Source organism: Heteronotia binoei, chromosome 5 (assembly GCF_032191835.1).
Source record: "Heteronotia binoei isolate CCM8104 ecotype False Entrance Well chromosome 5, APGP_CSIRO_Hbin_v1, whole genome shotgun sequence".
Lineage (NCBI taxonomy): Eukaryota > Metazoa > Chordata > Lepidosauria > Squamata > Gekkonidae > Heteronotia > Heteronotia binoei.
The window spans coordinates 114,977,504-114,997,159 of NC_083227.1; the positions used below are offsets into that span (position 1 = coordinate 114,977,504).

The 19,656-nt window shown below is 44.6% G+C and overlaps 1 protein-coding gene across 3 annotated transcripts in view; it reads left to right on the plus strand.

The window, feature by feature from the left end:
* The window catches only part of RNF44 (ring finger protein 44), a 93,232-nt gene that overhangs the window by 31,740 nt on the left and 41,836 nt on the right, over positions 1 to 19,656 (plus strand). The window contains exon 1 of one of the 3 annotated variants that reach the window (XM_060240194.1): positions 3,954 to 4,265. The exons of the other annotated variants lie outside the window; for them this stretch is intronic. The gene's annotated coding sequence lies outside the window, so the exon portion shown is untranslated. Of the gene's footprint in view, positions 1 to 3,953; positions 4,266 to 19,656 lie in introns of those variants that run through there. 3 annotated transcript variants of the gene reach the window in all.

Genomic DNA, 19,656 nt, shown 5'->3' on the forward strand with positions numbered 1-19,656 from the left:
TTTTTTTAAAAACCAAAAACGAAACTTCTGTTGCCCAAGACCTTTTTAGTCTGAGAGCTCTAGGACTGAACCTGGAATCTTCTGGTGCTCTGTCACTGAGCTGCAATCTTTATTCAGTAGCATTAATAGATATATTTGGTGTCTGCTCTTTCTTTCAGTGCTCTCAAATTTAAAAGGATGGTTTTTAAAAATTGTTCTAGTATAACTGGTTTATACTTGGATCATATGTAAAATGGAGAATGATGTAAGACAATTTGGGTCCTGACTGGGGAAAAATGTGGAGTATAAATGAAGTAAATAATATGTATAAATATATTCCAAGTTGTCTTTCAGTTCCTGTTTTCTATATCATACAAGCATTGTACCTGAGTATAGTGTGAGCACACCACCTTTTAAAGAGGCGTCTCTTGCATCTTTAATTACTTCTCTTTTGAAATAACAAAGGCTTTGTAGTAAATGTATAAAGTTGCTCAGTTGTAGAAAATATATTACAACCTTCCTCTGCTCCTGGCAAATATTGCCTTTTGAACCTGGGAGGAATTGACAAGAAATAACCACCACAAAAACAATGGCTTCATATTTCTGAACACTGTTTGCTACACTGAAATGCTGGGGATTTATTTTAAAATTCAGAACAGCTTTGGGGTGGTAAAACTTTGCTTGAAGACTTCCAGATACTTTCAGAGCAAACAGTGAAAGTCAGACATGCAGAATATATGCCCTCAAAACTTCAACCCTCATACAGATGACCTAGTTCTCATTGAGATAGACTATATAATTTCAGGCTACAAATGGAAGTTTGCATGACGGAACAAAACAATTCTTTCCATGCTGACAACTAGATATCTGGAAGGAGAGGCTTGCCTTTCCCTTGATACCTAGTCTTCTGTATGAAGGAACACTCAGTCACTCTAAAATGGTTTGCTAAGAATTTTCCTTAAGAACAACAAAGAATTTTAGGTGCTGCAAGTTACCATATGGGGGCATGGGTCTCTTCTGTATTTGTATATCCATATAGCTGTTGGTTGCTGCAACAGACAGAAAATCCATGTGAATTTGTAGCCTGCCATGTTTTCAGTGGCAACTCAACAGCTTGACACTGTTGCTGGTGCTTTTGGGTACTGGTAGTTAAAGGCTGGACTTGGTTTACTCTTGCTAAAAGACAGTGGTGCAGGCTACAGGACATTAAAGGGAAACAACAGGGCCAAGGCTAAGTTCTCTTGGCTCTCATATTTCCATCCTGTTCTGGGGTAATATGGGGGATGTTACTGGGATGTTTGGACTAAAAATGGAAGGGGCTCTTTGATAGTTGCTAAGTCAGAGATAGAACAACTGCAGAGATGGGCCAATAAATTTTAGTGACTTGGGTTGGAAAATTCAAATAGAGTCTCCTCAAATGATGGAAATAATATAATTAGCTAAATAATTTAATTTTTAGATTTATATCCCACGCTGTTCCGCAGCCGGGCTCAGGGCGGCTTACAACAATAAAACAGAGTTAAAATAATATCATGAAAACAGACATTACAAAACAGGAGCAGCACAGTAAACAATCTTACAGACAGGTGGTAAACAGCATGTAGCTGATGGCTAACAGCATGGCATAACACCATAATGGTGAAATGCTGGGGGAAGTGATGACTTTTAAGGAACTCTGCTGGATTAATTAAAAGCCTGGTGGAAGAGCTCTGTCTTACAGGCCCTGCAAAACCTTGATAAGTCCCGCAGGGCCTGGATCTCCAGTGGGAGCTCATTCCACCAAGTAGGGGGCCTGGACCAAAAAGGTCCTGGCCCTTGTTGAAGCCAGCCAGGTGTCCCTAGGACCAGAGACTGTGAGGAAATGTTGAGCAGCTGACCTAACAGCCGGTGTGTGTGTGTGTTCATATGGGGACAAATAATTGGCAATTTGCTGTGTTTTTTAGTGGTAGTTGAAATTTTCCATCTGAAGCAGGCTGTCTCATTTTGCCTAATGGTGCTGTTGCCCCTGCCCAGAGTCCCTTTCTCTTCCCCTATGTATATCTAAAAGTGAACTAAGTGGTAACAGTAGGGAGTTACTTCTGTTTGAAAGTGTGGGAGACATTCCCATAAATACAACTAATTATAATTTATTTGTATATTATAAAGAACATTGACAATTCTTCCATATACTCTTAATTCTTGTTGCACACTTACGTTTACATATTACTTATACCATATACTTATAATATTACTTATTAATGAAGAGGAAACAATCAGGAACTCTGAAATGTGGTATGAACAATAAGTCTTCTTCCTGGGCTTGTTTTTGTGCTGTACAAAAATCATTTAAATGACAAGATGGAGGAAAGTTAACTAACTTACAGGATAAGACCTTAAGTGTATTGGGGAACTTTTAAAAACCCAGCAGATTATAAACCAACACTTTTTGTAGAAACAAAAATAGAATTGCTTTCTTTTCAGGTTGAAAATTCAGAGACCTCATTATAGGCAAGCAAGCAGAGACACTTCATTCAGAGTTCTATCAGGCTCTAAAATACTAGCACAGGTTCTAAAATGTGTACTTGTTTAGGGGAAGGAGGCTAAGAAGAGTTCTGTCAACAATCATACAGCTCTGTTAAAATTGATGCATCACAGCCCTCCAACTTGTATAAGCTATTTTATTATGGTAGAAATCCTTTTATACTAATATATCCTTTTAGCTCTTCCCTTTAAAAGCCTTTCTACATGGAAGAGTTTATAGTATATAATCTCAGTAATGTTTCTGTATCAGCATCTCTGTTTGTTACAAAAACAAATTATAGTCTAATTTTCCTTATTCTAAGTATACAAAGGGGAACATGTATCAAATATGCAAAGTATTACTCATTTTTGTTTGCAGGTTCCTGATCTGAAGGACCTGCATAAGAGATGACTGTCTTTTGTAAGGTAATAAATATATTTCATGTAGGAGTCATCACTGCAGGAAAGCTATAAATTAGGTCGGATTTTGAAGAAAGAAAATGCCATACCTTGCTTATAGGCACCTCAGCATGGTTATAACTAAATATGTCTCACAGTCCTTGTTTCTCTTAGGCTTGGAGTGAATGACTCTGTTGATAAAGCTGGCTCACCCTTTTAAGTTGCTTTAGGGCCTCTTTTGCACAAATTAGAAAAGCAGTCTTAAGTGTGCCATTTCTGGGCCTGAAGTTTGCTTGATTCTTATCCCCTTCCTGAGACTGCCCCATCTGATTAATTCCCAGGATTTAATTTGCTGCTGGGAACATATTTAAGTTGCCTCATACCCAGATGGCTCAGTAGTTTATCTTGCTCCCTGTTGTTAACTCAGCCTGGTAGCAGCTTCCAGGTGGAGAAAGGCAGCATCTGCTACATGAGATTCTTTAACCAGTATGGCACTGATGAAAGCTGGAACCGTCTGCATTCAGAGCAGGAGCTCTGCCACTGAGCCACTGTCCTATAAAACCATTTAATGTTGCTGCATGGAAGTTAATTTTGTCTCTGCGTCTCACCACAATCTCAGTTTTCTCTTCCCTGACAGGATGTAAAGAAATGGAAGTTAGTAAAACTTCGACTTTTTACTTACTCAGAGTAATATAATGTAAGGTACTGTGGGGGCAGTAATAATAAAGGCAAAAATAACTTGGCCTTGATTTAGATACATGAATCTTCCGGTGTCCTTTTACAAAGTTACCTAGTATACTTGCTTCCCGGGAGTGCCGCCCTCCTCCCCGGCGTATCGCTTGTTGCAAATTCTGGGCTCCATCTCGGTCTTCTCACCCCAGCTACAGTTGCCATGACTCCGCCCGAACCTCCCCCCGCTCTTACATTGTGGCTTCTGCCGCCGCGTGCTCATGATTCCAACAGGATCAGCAGCGCCAGCCTTGCGACTGCGCAAGATGGCTGGGGCTAACAGCGGGAGGGGCGCGCCTGGTCACGTGATCTCGCTCGAGGCCGCGCTCTCCTCTCTTTGCTTGCCCTAGCCGCGCGCGCGCTCCCGGTTCCGAATGTTGTGAATAAAATGCGCCGTTTGTTACACCCCGGCGGCGCGGGCGGTTCTTAAAGGGCCAGAGACCTGGGGCCACTGGCACCCCACTTGCCCGGCCCCGCTTGGTTAGCAGCCCAGGGAGGGCTGCTGACCTCCCGGAGCGTTGAAGAAAACAAAGAAGAAACCGGAAACAGCAGCGACAGCTGTGGAGAGGGGGGCGCGGGCGCAGGGCCCAGAGCAGACACGAGAGGGTGGAAAAGGTGGCGGGGGGAAGGCTGTAATTGCATTCAGACAATCTGAGCAGGTAGGTCCCCAGGGTGGGGAGGGGCGCAATTGCGTGCATGTGTTCGGGAACTGGCGATGCGGGGGGGGGGGGGGGGGGTTGGGGGGAGGGGTCGCGCGGCTTGGACGCTTGAGCTGCAAGCCTCCGGATGAATGTCGCTTGAAAGCACAATACAAAAGAATTAATACAGCAGGATGCTGTTCGGCTTTAATGCATACCATGGGGCTGAATAGGCAGGTATTGCAATTGCGGTTTCCTTCCAAGCCCAGTGCAGCTCGGGGCATTTCCTCGTCTTTGGCTGCGGATTGCACCTGCAGGCTGCAGCTTGAGGGGTGTGCAACTGAGAACTCTTTTTTTCTCTTTCCACTCTCCCTCCCATTGCGAGGTGCCGACTCTTTCCGCGCAGCTAAATAGCTCCAAGGCAGAACAGCCCGGATGGGTTTCTTGGTTCTGAGAAAGGGGGAGCTGCCTGTTTCGCTGCGAGCGGGGTGGGGGGACCAGCTGCTCTTTGCTGACACGTGCTGCTCCTTTTCGCGGTTGTTGATGCCTTTGTCTGGCAGCGGAGGGGGGTGTTATCTCTTCCAGCCGGGCTTGGGGCTCCTTGGGGTTCACCTGCAAGGGCTTTAGCGGGTCTTCCCCAGCTTTCCTTTCCGTTTGCTTTTATCTTTTTAACTGGCCTAGGCCAGAAGACTAGGCTGCCTCGGCTGTCTTTGTTATTGCTTTTGTTTCGCACGGAGCACATGGCCTGTGATCTCGCTGCTCTTAAAGTTACAGATCCTTTAACCCTGGCACGAGCGGATCGATTTCTGATTGCCTAGGATCTCTTCCCAACAGATACGTTCACTCCAGAGTGTAGATGTAGGTGGGAATGCAAAAACCAGCTTGTGTCAAAATATTCTTGGGGTTTGTTAAAGCTGAGCAAAGCTGGCCGTGGGGGAGAATAGGATGTCAGACGGAAATGGGACATATTGACCAATTTTGCACTAGACCTTTAATCTTGGTTTATCTCTGTCCCCAAGTTGACATTCTACACTAAAAACATAGAGTCATAAAGTTGGTTTATCTGATTCTATGATTCTAGTGCAGAATGCCAGTTTGGGGACACGGCTAAACCAGGATTAAAGGTCTAGTGAGAAATTGGTAATTGTGTAGACTTGCAGACTGGATTATGTCCATGGGTGTACCCTAATAGTAGTGTAGTAATTAAAGTGGTGATTTCCCCACCACCACCCCTGAACGGAACAGAAAAGGAAAATACCCCAAATGTAGAGTATGTTCTGATGATTTTATTACGTTATTGTAGTCAGCCTTTTCCACAGAGGCTCAAGGCAGATTATACAATGTGTGACTGAGGCAGTACAGTCAATAGGATGGACATTCAGTAAGCAGTGTAATAGGATGAGTGTAGGAATCTGAACTCAAGCAGAAATCAGAAACAAAGCTACAACAAATCAGAAATATTAGTATATGTTAAATGATGCAGAAATGACACCGCAGGATAATGCATAGACCAGCAAATAGTGTGTAATGTAAACAATTGTATGGTCCACAACCCCTTCCTTTTTATTAAAGCATATTTGTGAACCATTCTGTTATAGTATAGCCTTGTTACTTCTGTAGAATGCCTTTCTGAGGTTTCTTAATTTTCAGCCTGTAGTCTTAACAGCAGATGCCTTCCAAAGGCATAGAACTTTCCTTCCCACCATTTGTTAAGTCATACAGTCGATTCCGACTCTTTGCGACTCTATGGGCCAAGTCATGCCAGGCCCGCCTGTCTTCCACCATCCTCCAAAGTCTGCTCAAATTCGTGTTAGTTACATCAGTAATGCTGTCCAGCCATCTCATCTTTTGCTGTCCCCTTCTTCTTTTGCCACAGTCTCTTAACATCGTTATATAAGAAAGCCATAGTCCCAAACCTTCAAAGAAGTCTCTAAGGAAGACATAAAAGGTAGCAGTGTCATAAAGCCTGTTTGAATATGTAAGAAATTCCCTTGGAAGTGGCACTAGGCTTATTAAAGCAAGAAGAATGGGCTATGTTCATTTTTCCATATACCCTTCACCATTCGTATGCACGCTTCATGTTACTTTGAATAATTTGTTCTGAGAACACAAGATACTGGAGAAAACTATGCAAAGCTGAATTGATAGGGAGAGTCGAATATTTGAGGCCAGAGAAAACAGTTGCCTGATGGGACTTTATTTCAGGAAATTTGTATGCTGCCTCTGCAGGCAGCTAACAGCTAAAACAGTGAAGCCGTCCAGGAGTTGCACAGTAAAAGGGTGAAAAGAGTAGCATTTAAGTTAGCCAGGACCGCTTAGTGGTATATTCCAAACACAGGAGAGACTTCAGGTGTCTTGTTTTAACTACAGAAAGCTCAAGTTTCTGTTCTCTGCTGTGACACTATATGTGCTTCTACCATGACAATGTTGTCGAGAATCTCACTAGTTGACATAGTGCTGGCCATTGTCTTTGTGGGCAGCGCAAATGTTGTTTTATGATGTCAGTTAACTCCATTTGAAATGTTTGAAAGCTTTTATAGCAATGGCTAGCCAAGGAATGTTTAAATGAATTGGCTCATTGTTAGGAGGCAGAGAGTCATTAATGATGGAATCCAGGATTTTGATTTTCTATCGGGATGTAGAGAGTAGATGGTTGTGATCATAAAAATGCTTTCTCTCTGCTTCTAGTTCTACTGAACAAAGCATGAAGAAACCAGTGTAGAGAGTAGACAGTTGATCTCAAGAAACATGTGTGTTTTGGGACAGTAACCTTTTTTTTTAAAAAAAGCTGTTCATTTGCCTGAATCCTGACTACTACTACTACTTCCCCTGCTTCCAGAAAAAGGGGAGGGAGCTGAACAGGCAAACCCCATTACTGTACCCCATTTGTTATGTTTGGCTTTTAGTTAGACATGTGTGCAAAGAAGCCTGTTCTGCTTGTAGTGGCTGGCCACCAGTCTTCGTGTACCTATGCATACAGCTATGTGGAAGAATTTCCATTTCAGCCCTTTTTTATAGTAAGGTAAGATCCAATGCCAATTACTTGCTTTGCCATAGAAGGTATCTGCTGGCAAGAATTGTGATGAGTTTTAAGAATGTACTTACTTTTTTGGGTGGAAAAAGGATAGTTCAAGCCCTCAAAAATGTTAGGTTTGTAAAGGTGTGTGTCTGTTACAGGCTCTGAGGTGTATTATGTCTGAGAGTTTTCCATTGTCACGTTGAGATACTTCATTGCTCTACAAAGTTTTTTGTGGCTTTCTCCATGGATTCTAGTCATGTGTTTTTCATTCTCTGGGCTCACAGTATATTGAAACTTCAGATTCTGTCCCCCCCCCCCCATGGTGCTATATTTTTGCAGTTAGTATAACCATCACATTGTCTCATCCTGTTACCTTTTTTGCTGATGTTCAATTGAGTTGGTGTGAGGTTTATTAGACTGGATAATCAAATAACACTTGTGCACACCATATCATTTGCATAATTGATTCCATTTGTATTGAACTTCAGAGAATTCGGCTTTCCAGGCTCTGGGATTTTAGTTCTTGATTTGCATTAAATGAAGGTCTCTCTTTGTGGCTTTTGAAGGAGAACCAAGGTGATGGTGTCATCATGGGCTGTTGATGGTTCACGTAAATGTGTGTGCATTTTTAAAGCTTTGGGCAGATGATTCCTGAGTAGCAGCAGCCTAATTCCTTGCTTATGACTAAACCAGATTGTTTGAAAATTATCATACCTGTATGTAGATAGCTATGTTATATGTAAATAATCATCTGTCTGGTTGCCTGTGGTAAGTAAGCATCTCCCAGTGATGAGGCACAGAAATATCTATAAACTGGAGGAAATGGGGGGTTTTTCACTCTTCCAATAATAAACACGTTACAATTTTGTTTGTTCCAGCCAGCATGCTAATACAATTATTGTGAGCTGCCGCTATTTGTGCACTTACTTGCAGGGCTGGTATACAAACCCAACTTTGCTGATGAAAGGGGACTACAATTTGCTCTCTTCCTTAATTGCTGTTCCTGCCCCAGGAGCAAACTTGGGGGGTATTTGCGACTGTAGCGGGAGGGGGAGGAATGAAAATTGTGCTCTGCTGACAGAAATTCTTTGGTTAGTGTACTTTGTAGGATCCAAGCTGTTTACTCAAACAATCATCGCTAAAACAAAAGTTTTCACTTACAGCTTTTGTAGTTTTTGGATGTGTGCAAATGCTTTCTGTAGATACTAGTAATTTAACATGTAGAACTGCCCATAGGTATTGCATTTCTGTGAGATACCAAACATATGCACTTTTTGGCAGAAAGTTCTTGGATTTCTGTTGAAGTAAAGTGCTTTCCGTGTGATTTATGTCATTCTCAAGAGGGATGTCTGCTCTCTTCCTGGGATGTTAATGCCATCATTTTCATCTGTTTTCTTCCAAGCAAGACTAGAAGCATCTTCCAGATAAATTCAGTGGGTTGTGCGTTGGTCTGAAGTTTCTGCCCTTTCTTCCTCTCCACTTCCTTCCTGGGTGTGGGAAGGAAGTGGGGAGGAGGCAAGGGCAGTGCAGCTTTTCCAGCTAGTTGCTTGTGCTGCTGCTGCAATTTCCTCACCAATCAGCTGATTGATAGGGGGGGGGGGTTGGCCTTTAAAGAACCGGGGAGGCACTTCACTGCCACCTTCCCCGGCCTTAAACTTGTACAAACAGAGGGAGGAGGAGGAGGCGCTGTGGGGAGGGGCAGGGCAGCAAGACTGCGTGTCGCTGCAGGGGGCGGGGTAGCGGGATTGTGTGTTGCTGTGGGACGAGGCGGGGCAGCGGGAATGTGCGGCCTAGTTGCCAACACGCCACAGACCAATACCGGTCCATGGCCCGTGGGCTGGAGACCTCTGCTATAACGCACCCTTGGGGAAGAGAGGGGGAAAGGAAGAGGCAGGAAGATCTGTTTGGTTAAAATTCTCCCAAACTTACACACATGGTTGGTGGTGCATTTGTTTTACAGGCAGAATTGTTTTGCAGAATTGTACCAGGTACTGCAGGGCCTGGATCTCATTTGGAAGCACATTCCACCAACTTGAAGCAACCTCCAAAAATTATCTTGACTCTAGTTGAAGCCAGGGGTATATTCCTTGGTTTCAGGATAATCATTGTGTTGTTGTTGGAGTGTAATGCTCTTTGGGGGGTATGCCAAGAGAGGCAGTCCTGAAGATATGTTGGTTGCAGACCTTAAAGGGCTTTAAAGGTTAAAACCAGCGCCTTGAACTTGATCCAGTATTCAGTCTGGAGCTAGTGCAGCTGCAGAGCACCTGTTGAATATGTGCTTCTATAGGGGTTCCTGTAAGGACCCACGCCACCACATTCAGGACCAGTTGAGGTTTTGGGTCAGCTTCAAAGGTAGCCCTACATAGAGTGAGCCACAGTAATCTAACCTGGAGGTGACCATTGCATGGATCACTGAAGCTGGGTCAGGGCAAGATAGGAAGGGTACCAATTGCTGGAGCTGCTGTAGATAGAAAAATGGCAACCTGGCCATATCTGTGATTTGGGCCTCCATTGAAAGGAAAGCATTCAGAATCACGCCTAGATTCTTCACCGTTGATATTTGTATTAAAAGAACATTGTCCAGAGTTTTGTTAATGTTTCTGCATGCCTAAGACTCCCCTTCTAGCCACAGGACCCTGTTTTAATTGGATTTAATTTCGGCTGGCTCTGCTTCAGCTATCCAGCCATCGCCTCCAAACCCTTTACCAGGTTTTCTGGGGTGGCATCCATCCATCTGTCAACAGATACAGCTGGCTGTCATCAGTGTACTGGTGACAGAAAAAAGGAAAGGTCCCCTCTGCAAGCACCAGTTGTTTCTGACTCTGAGGTGACGTTGCTTTCACAACGTTTTCATGGCAGACTTTTTACGGGGAGGTTTGCCATTGCCTTCCGCAGTCATCTAGACTTCCCCCCAGCAAGCTGGGTACTCATTTTACCGACCTCAGAAGGATGGAAGGCTGATTCAACCTCAAGCCGGCTACCTGAAAACCCAGCTTCTGCCGGGGATCGAACTCAGGTCGTGAGCAAAGCTTAGGAATGCAGTACTGCAGCTTTAACACTCTGTGCCACGGGTGACAGCCCAACCTGAAACTGCACCTGCTGGGCGAGGGGGCACATATAGATGTTAAATAGCATACCAATATGTGTTGTGGCGAAACTCTCTTCCCTAGTGCCACCCTCTGTCCCTGACCCTGGAGAAAGACAAACCACTTGAGGGCTGCTTCCCAAATCCCTGTGTCAGCAGGGTGGTGGGTCAACAGATTGTAGTCGCCCATGTCAAATGCTGCTGGCAGATCTAATAATAGCAGCAATGCTGACCCAACCCCAATCCAGATATCTGGGAGGAAGACCAATGCCATCTCTGTCTGATGACCAGGGTGGAAACTGGATTGGAATGGGTCCAGTATTAATGCGTCCTCTAGGAAGTCCTGAAGTTGTTCAGTCACTGTTCTCTCAACCACTTTGCCAGGAACAAAAGATTTGATACTGAGAGTGGTTGTACCATTGCTCCCTTTAAATGCCATAGGAAGATCCCTGAGCTCAGGGATAGATTTATGATGTCTGCCAGGGTCCTGTATTCTATCTCTGCTGGCTTTAACAAGCTGTGATGGTTACAAATCCAGGAGGCAAGTAGTTGACTTCACAGCACCCAGGATCCTATCAACATTGTCCCAGGAGAGCAGGCTGAATTGATCCAATATTGGACCTGAAGATGGCCAAGGGGCCTCCAGTTCTCTTACCGTATCAATGTTGGCAGGCAGGTCTTGACAGAGTGATATGATTTTATCCACAAAAAAGCTTGCAAAAGCCTCACAGTTGATTTCTGAATTACTAAGCGTTTGGAATGACTTCACAGCTGATTTCCAAATTACTAACCTTATGCGTCTTTACTCTGATTAGCCCTTCCAGACAACTAACCACCCCCCACCTATATGTAAAGGTTGTAGAAGTCTGTTTCAGTATATCTGAAGAAGTGTGCATGCAAATGAAAGTTTATACCCAGAATTAAACTTTGTTGGTCTTAACGGTGCCATTGGAACTCAAGCTTTGTTCTAGGTAAACCGTTTCCCAAATATCTGTAGTTGTAACTTAAGAGGGCACAAGGAATAGCAACTGAAGCTGGAAAAACTGAAGCTGAAAAATAAAAGGTGCTAGTAGCTGCTAGTGAAATCCTGTAATAGGCAGGGCACTTAACAAAAAGCTGCATTTTCCACAGTTTGGTGTTTTCCTACCCAATCCTGAAACAATGTGTTGTTCAGTCCTATGGTTCACCTAAGGTACCCTGGTAACAAACAAGTCAATATTATAGTTTTTGTTAATACTTCTGCTCTTAGGATGATGTGAAGTAATTGCTTCAGGCAGCAGATTCCAGAAGGGGGTGCCATTTTGCTACCTCAGACCATTTCAGAGCCAGAAGCATTGTATTTGACATTTCATTCAAATGCAAAAGGATTCAAGTATGGCACATTAAGAGCAAGGCTTTCTTTGTAGAAAAAGCCTAGCAGGAACTCATTTACATATTAGGGCACACACCCTGACATCACCATTGTTTCACTCAAGCCTTTTTGTAGAAAAAGCCCTCAGCAAGACCTCACTTGCATATTAGGCCACACCTCCTGGCACTAAATCAGCCAGAACTGCGTTTCTGTGCATTCCTGCTCAAAAAAGCCCTCAGTAAGAGAATCCTGATGCCAGTCAATTAGGAGCAGGCTTGAACTCAGAGGAAAAAATGGCAAACACCTTATCAGGAGTCAGGATTGAGTGGACTAGATTACCTGCTGATGTTGGGATTCCAATTCAGATCTTTTACTTCAGAATGGTCCTTTAAATCAGTGGTCCCCAACCTTTTTGGCACCAGCGGCCGTTTTTGTGGAAGGCAATTTTTCCATGGACTTGGGGGGGAGGTGATGGTTTCGGGATGATACAATTGTGAAATTTATTTGGGTGTGGTGGTTAAGTACAAGGATGCATATCTGGGAAAACTGGGTTTGATTCCCCACTCCTCCACTTGCAGCTGCTAGAATGGCCTTGGGTCAGCCATAGCACTCACAGAGTTGTCCCTTAAAGGGCAGCTTCTAGGAGAGCTCTCTCAGTCCCACCTACCTCACAGGGCATCTGTCGTGGGAGAGGAAGATAAAGGAGATTGTGAGGCAGCTGCTCTGAGATTTGGACGGGAGGACAGGATATAAATCCAATGTCATCTTATTATTATTACTGTATTGTGATATATAATGAAATAATTATACAATTCACGGCCCGGTTGCTAACAGGCCACGGACTGTACCGGTCCACAGCCCGGGGGTTGGGGACCCCTGCTTTAAATCACTGGCTTGCAAAATTTACATTTACTGGCTGGTTTACATCCTCAGGGCTGAACTGACAAAGGGAAAGGCTGCTGTTCCCCTTTTCAGAAGTTCTTTTTGATGACAATTTGAGATGGAGGAGACTGAGAGACCTGTCATTCCTAGGCAATCAGAGTGAGCACTGTCATTGATGTGCTTTACCTGATACTGTTTTTCAACTTGCATTTCCAAGAATACAGTGTATGGTATATGTTAAAGAAAGGGTTCGATGCATTGGAGTTCAATCTGGAATATGCTATATTGGTAACTACATACTAGAACAACAGGGCGAGGCTGTGACCCCGCTTATGCAAAAGAACCACCCCCCAGATCCCCATACCAAATCACAGCAGTCAAGTTTTGTGCCAAGACTGCTAATTGGTTACTGCATAGCATCCAGATCTCAAAATATAACATCGTATCACTAACATTCCCGCTGCTGCCCGGGCGCATGAAATCTTCCCATCAAACATAAAATCCAGTACATAGCACCCCTCCCCCCAAGTTCCAAAGTACTTAATACACATAGTCCTCTAGGTACTCTAGTTGGCGGTGTTCTGTCAGTGAGTGTTGGGGCTCAGCTTGAGGAGAAGGTGTGGTAGGAGCCAAGCTAGGTGCGGCCACAACCTCGCTTGGCTGTGGCGGGAACACAGGTATGATCGGCGGTGGTGGAGACACAGAAACACTATCGATAACTTCCTTGACTGGGAGCAGCAGATCCGTTTCTGTGGGTCTTGAGCACCAGGCTGAGTGGTGCTGGCTCATCCCCAGTCTGTGGCAGCCAGGGCTTTTTTTTTTTTAGCAGGAATGCACAAGAATGCAGTTCCGGCTGGCTTGGCATCAGGGGGTGTGATCTAATATGCCAATGAGTTTCTGCTGGGCTTTTTCTACAAAAAACCCCTGTGTGGAACAATTGTGCTGTCAAGGGGTGTGGCCTGATATGCAAATGAGTTCCTGCTGGGCTTTTTCTACAAAAAAAAAGTCCTGGTGGCAACACTGGTTCTTCCCTGTCAATGTCCCAGGGCTCTTGGAAGTGGATGTGGGGCTTGCACTATGGCATGGATCTTCTTGGGAGTCGGGTGGATGCCAGCAGCGTCGACTGCAGATCCCACAAACGCCACTTGCGGAATGCTTGAGGAACACTTTTCTTTCCTTACCTTTAAGCCGGCTGCCCTGAAACATTGCAACACAGAACAGAGGCAGCTGCTGAACTCTTCTGCGCTGGGGGCGGCAATCAGAATGTTGTCAAAAAATGACTGGACCCCCTGGATTCCTTTAAGAATAGAGTTCATGAGATTCTGGAAAATCCTTGAGGCCACGCTCACCCCAAATTGCAACCACTTCACTTTAAAGGCCCCCTGGTGGGTGACTATCATTTCTGCCTGTGCTGTTTTGTCATCTACAGGGAGTTGCTGGTAGGCCTGTGCCAGCTTCCTGAAGATTTTAGTGCCAGGCAGGGAAGCCAATACGTGGCTGACCACCGGGACCGGGTATGCGTGGTCTTGTAGCATCTGATTGACTGCGCACTTGTAGTTCATGCAGATGCGGACGTCCCCATTGGGCTTCATTGGCGTCACTATTGGGGTCTCCCAGAGGGCGTTCGGGACTGGCTCCAGTACCCCCCAGGACACGAGGTAGTTTAGTTTGGCCTCAATTTTGGGCTTGAGCGTGAATGGGATGTGCCTAGCTTTTAGCCTTATGGGCTGTACAGCCAGATCAAGTCGTAGGGACACCGGGGGACCTGCGTAGCAGCCAAGAGCTCTGTCAAAAACCTCGGAGAACTCTTCACAAATGTGTGTGAAACTTGGAGGTTGCATCTGGTTTACTTCTATGATTTCTATCTCAAGGGGGTTAAACCAGGCCAAACTGAGTAGACTCATGAGCTTGCCCACCACCACCAACAAGTCCAACATGCTGTCAAAGTGCTTGAAATGCACTCAGAAATGACCCCAGCCTTTTACACACACTGCGTTCTTTTGGAAGTCTCTCAGGATGAACCTGACAAGCCGTAGCTGAGGACCTCCTTTGGGGCAAAGCTTTTTAAGGCTTTCTTCCAAAATGATAGATATAGAGGACCCAGAGTCTATTTCCATTAAGCAGGGGGCTCCATCGATCAATACTGTGACTTTAATTTTGTCAAGGGTGTCTTGGGGCGAACTCAGTTCCTGAAGGTGGTTCAAGGAGGTGGTGTACAGCTCCACTGATTCTTTGTGGGCCGCTGTGCATCTCCGGTTTCCCTTAGCCTGTCAGGCTCGGGTGATATGGCCTGTCTTGCTGCGGTTCTGATATGTGACATTCCGAAACGGGCAGGAATGACGCTCATGTGAGTCTGCACATCCATCGCAGGTCGCCTGGGCTGGAGTGTCTGTAGGCCATGCAGGGGCTGCCAGTCGGCTCTCATGGTAAGGAGGACGCCAGATCTGATGGGTCTCGTCACAGTCGGATGCTGCACTTGGTGCATTGCGGTCACTGGGTGGTCTCTGTGACTGCTCGAACATGGTGGCCTCTCAGAGCGCCTTCCTCAGGGTGAGGTAATCCTGGATGGTGAGCTTGTGGTGTAGTTTGTCATCCTCGACCCCCATCATGAACTTATCCAGGAGTGCCTCATCCAGGTTCTGGAAGTCGCAGTTCAGGGTGAGGCCTCACAGCTCAGCAACATAGTCAACAGCCGACTCAGTGGGCTTCTGTTGCCAGGTGTAAGACTCAAACCGGTGTGCCATGCGGGTCAGGTGGGGCGTCAAGTGGTTGGTGAGCTACCAGATCAGACTCTTGTATGTGGCAGCTTCGAGAGTGGTTGAAGCGATGAGGCACTTTACCAATTTCAGGGGTGCAATACCACAAGTGCTGAGCAGGAGTGATTTTGTGTCTACCTCTTCACTGATCTTGTGAAAGAGTATGTAGTACTTCGGTCTGTCCACCCAGATTTCCCACAGGTCTGGGTGAGCGGGGTCAAACTCTAGCAGATGCTGTTCTGGAGCAACAGCCGTGATCCCAGACGCGATGCGTTGCAAGTTGAGTGTGGGACACTAGAGCTCAGTGCATGGTGTGTGTGGTGCAGCTGAGCGATAGGCTGACTCAACAGGATCCCATTCTCTTTGCCAGTGTTAAATACTGGGTTCAGTGCATTGGAGTTCAAGCATGAACATGGCAGGGCTGCAACCAGTGTTCTGTCTAAGCTGAGTTAGCATGAGCTAGCTCACAGATTTTTAGCCTCCAGCTCACACATTTTTGTCCTAGCTCAGGAAGGATGACGCCAGAGCAACCAAATTTATGCAGTAGCTCACAACTTTAATGCCAGTAGCTCTCAAAGTAGAATTTTTGCTCACAAGACTCTGCAGCTTAGCAGGAACATTGACTGCAACCCTGCTTATATGTATGCAAAAGAACCCCGCCCCAACCAAGATCCCTGTACCAAATCATGGCAGTCAAGTTTCACACCAAGACTGCTCATTGGTTAGCATCCAGATCTTGAAATGTAACATCATGTCTCTAACTCTCCCACTGCTGCTCAGGTGCGTGAACTCTTCCCACCAAACATAAAGTCCAGTACATAACAGTATAAATTGAGGAAACAATTACAATGCAATTTTAAAGTAATTCCAAATAATACAAACCCAACAACAAGCAATACAACAAAAAAAGGAAACATTACTGTATTTGCCTGTTTATGAAACAATGCAGAAAGGAAGAGAACTAAACAACTGGAAGAAAAGTATTTCAAGTTCTGGGGCCTTTACAAAATAGGCCCTGCTTCTTGTGGAATCTAATCAAGCATCATAGCAGTTGGTACCTACAGCTGAGCCTCATTATCTGATCTCAGATTCTGGGCAGGCTCATACAAGATAAGGTGTTCCCAGGTTTTATGAGTCAAAATCAGGACTGCAGACAAACTGCTAACTAAACTAATGTATATGATTCACAACAAGCATTGTGGCAACTTGTGCCAGTTCATCTGAGCAGTGCCATTCTGAATCAGTTGAAATTTCCACACTGTTCTTAACAGTGGTTCTGTGAGAGTATACTGCAGTAATTTGAAAGCTACATGAATGATGATGACCAGGCTTTTGTTTTCCTCTACAGATGTACCAATTGTAGCTGGTACAAGACACTCAGACCCATGACAACCACCTGGGAATCCAGGGCCACTGCTGGATCTAAAAGTACTCCCAAGCTACAAACTTGTTCCTACAGGTATGGCATGACCTTGTGTAGGACACATCATTTCTCCATCCTATTGACTGACTGAATACCACAGCGCCATTTATCCTCATTTAGTCTGTTAGTGACCACAGCTATAACTTTGGAGACACCACTGCAGCTGGGAGAAGACAACCTGGGTATCACTTCCATACTGATGAAACTGCATGCCATAACTCTAGGATCTTCACTCAGGACTTTAATGTAGGTGGTATATGTAGTGCCTGGGAGACAAGATTGGACTCTGAGCAACTGCAGGAGTAACTCTGAGGAACCACAGTACCCAGGCACTTCTACCCAAAATCTTCTTCCGAAAACAAGGCATTGTCTTTCTTCCATTCCAGAAAGGGAGTCCAAAAGGATGTCTTCATGATAATGTTGAAAGCCAAGTCCAGGAGACCAAATAAGGTTATACTTCTCCAGTCTTTTCCCCCTCACATAGGTCCCTACCATGGCAGCCAATAAAACCAGGTTAAAGTGGATTAAGATAATCAGCTTAATCCAAGAGCATTTAGAGTTGTCTGGCTGTCACCTACTCAAGCACTTGGCCTGAGAAATCCAACTATAGTTCTGTATAAAAAAGTTGCATGTGTGCATAATGTGGGGTTGAGATGGTTTCTTTAAAATGGGATTAGCAATATTTCATGAAGGCTGATAGATGATATTCTGAAAAAGATGCTACCTCACAAGGTGCCTGTTGATGTACCTTGTGAGGTAGCATATTTTGATGCAATGAGTGTTATTGCTAGTGGAGCCATGTATTTGGATTAGGAATTTGGAAAAGCAGAAGGGGAATTCTATGATCATATTTGGCTTTTCTGACATTCCCAAACACTAAGAAAACCCGTTTGTTTGAACTCTTCCTTTTTGTGGTCACAAAGTTGGAGGTGATGGTTTGCAGTGTGTGGAAAGGTGGCAGGCAGGCTGGTCAGTTGTCCCTGCATTTTTGTCTTATTTCAACTCCCTGACCCAATTTCAGGTGTTTTTTCGGTGGGAGGAAGGGAACCAAACCCCCCCCCCCCCCAATAGCTCCATAATATCTGGAAATTTTACAGCTGTACACATGATTATTGATTTTTACTGGCTGAGAGTGATTTTCACTTCTGTACTGGTATTCGTTGCCTTGGAATATATTTTCAGTTCCTTGGCAAAGTGTTCTTCAGTTTCTGCATAGCTATTTTGCAGTGGTGGTGAAGGCATAAGAAGCCAGGCTATGCGCAACAAGATCTAGGGCCTTCTCGGTGGCAGCACCAGAACTCTGGAACACCCTCCCAGAAGCTATAAGGGCCCTGCGGGATCTGTCGGCGTTCCGCAGGGCCTGTAAGACCGAACTGTTTAGACAGGCATTTCTGGTTGACTGAAAATGAGCTGCCACCGGACATCCTACAGAAGCTGGTGGTCATAGTCAGAACCCAATACCGCCAGACTGGATTGAGATAGCGTAATAGTTTTAAACTGATAAATGTATTATGGTTTTATATGTTTTATGGAATGATTGTTTTTATGATACTGTAAGCCGCCCTGAGTCCGCTTGCGGAGAGGGCGGGATATAAATGCAAAGTAATAAATAAATAATAAATGCCAAATTCCTCTGTGTTGCACTTGGGTGTTTTTGGAAGGGGAGGTCTACAACTGTCCTTTTCAGAGCCATGTTGTGCACACATGTGTTATTGCTAACTGCTATGACATATAAATGACATATAAATGTTTGCTTATCAGAAGAAGAATAGTTAAGTTTTTATAACCTGCTTTTGTCTACCCTCTCAAAGTGATTTACAATTGCTTTCTCTTCCTCTCCCCATAACAGGCACCTTGTGAGATAGGTGGGGCTGAGGGGGTTCTGAGAGAACTGTGAGTGACTTAAGATAACTCATAGAGGAATCAAATCCAGTTATCCAAATTAGTGCGCCACTCTTAACCACTACACCACGCTGGCTCTCAGACCTTAAGAATTGGTTTTTTGGCTTTTTAACTAATGCTAAAATTTTCTGTGTAAAGCACTGCACTTCTGTCAGGTAGTCGAGAATTTGCCCTGGGAAGGTGAACAGGATGTTGACTTCTGTCATTATTCCAGTGCCTTTTCTTCCATCTGTGAGCTGCACATGCCTTTGCTGGCTGCAGCTGTACATCCCAACTTGGTTATGTACAGGGCTTTTTTGAGAAGGAACACACAGGAATACAGTTCTGGCTGGCTTGGCATCAGGGTGTGTGCCTAGAATGCAAGTGAGTTCTTGCTGGGCTTTTTCTACAAAAAAGCCCTGTGCAAAACAATGGTGGCATCAGTGGGTGTGGCTTAATATGCAAATGTGTTCCTACTGGGCTTTTTCTACACACGCACAAAAGCTGGTTATGTACAGTATTGAAGGTTGTGGAGATGACTAACTGTGACATGTTGGTGCTAAAGCACTTATGTGTAATTTTGTTGCAGTTTTGAGTGTGACAGAATATAGGATTATGCTTTATGAGGGTTGCATTTTAACTATCAACTATATCTTTTGAGACATTTAAAGTTCCATTGGCTGGCTGTGGTCCTGCTGTCCTAGTGACTACACAGACTGCTAAGAATGGACTTCCCTAAAAGGACTTGGTCATCTAATAGGACAAGAAGCAACAGGTGGGTGCAGACAGATGGGTAGTACAAGAGAACAGTAGAACAATGGTTGATTTGCAAGAAAAACAATAGTCTCTGTACACCAGCTGTCTTTCTGATTTGCCAAACCCAAAAGTCTAGCCTAGATATAAGGATGGTTGGGTGGACTTGTATTTGATGAATGGTCATGCTAGATTGTTACAGATAATTCTCCCTCATCTATAATCATGGCCATGGCCAGTGCTATTTTTTGTAGAAAAAAGC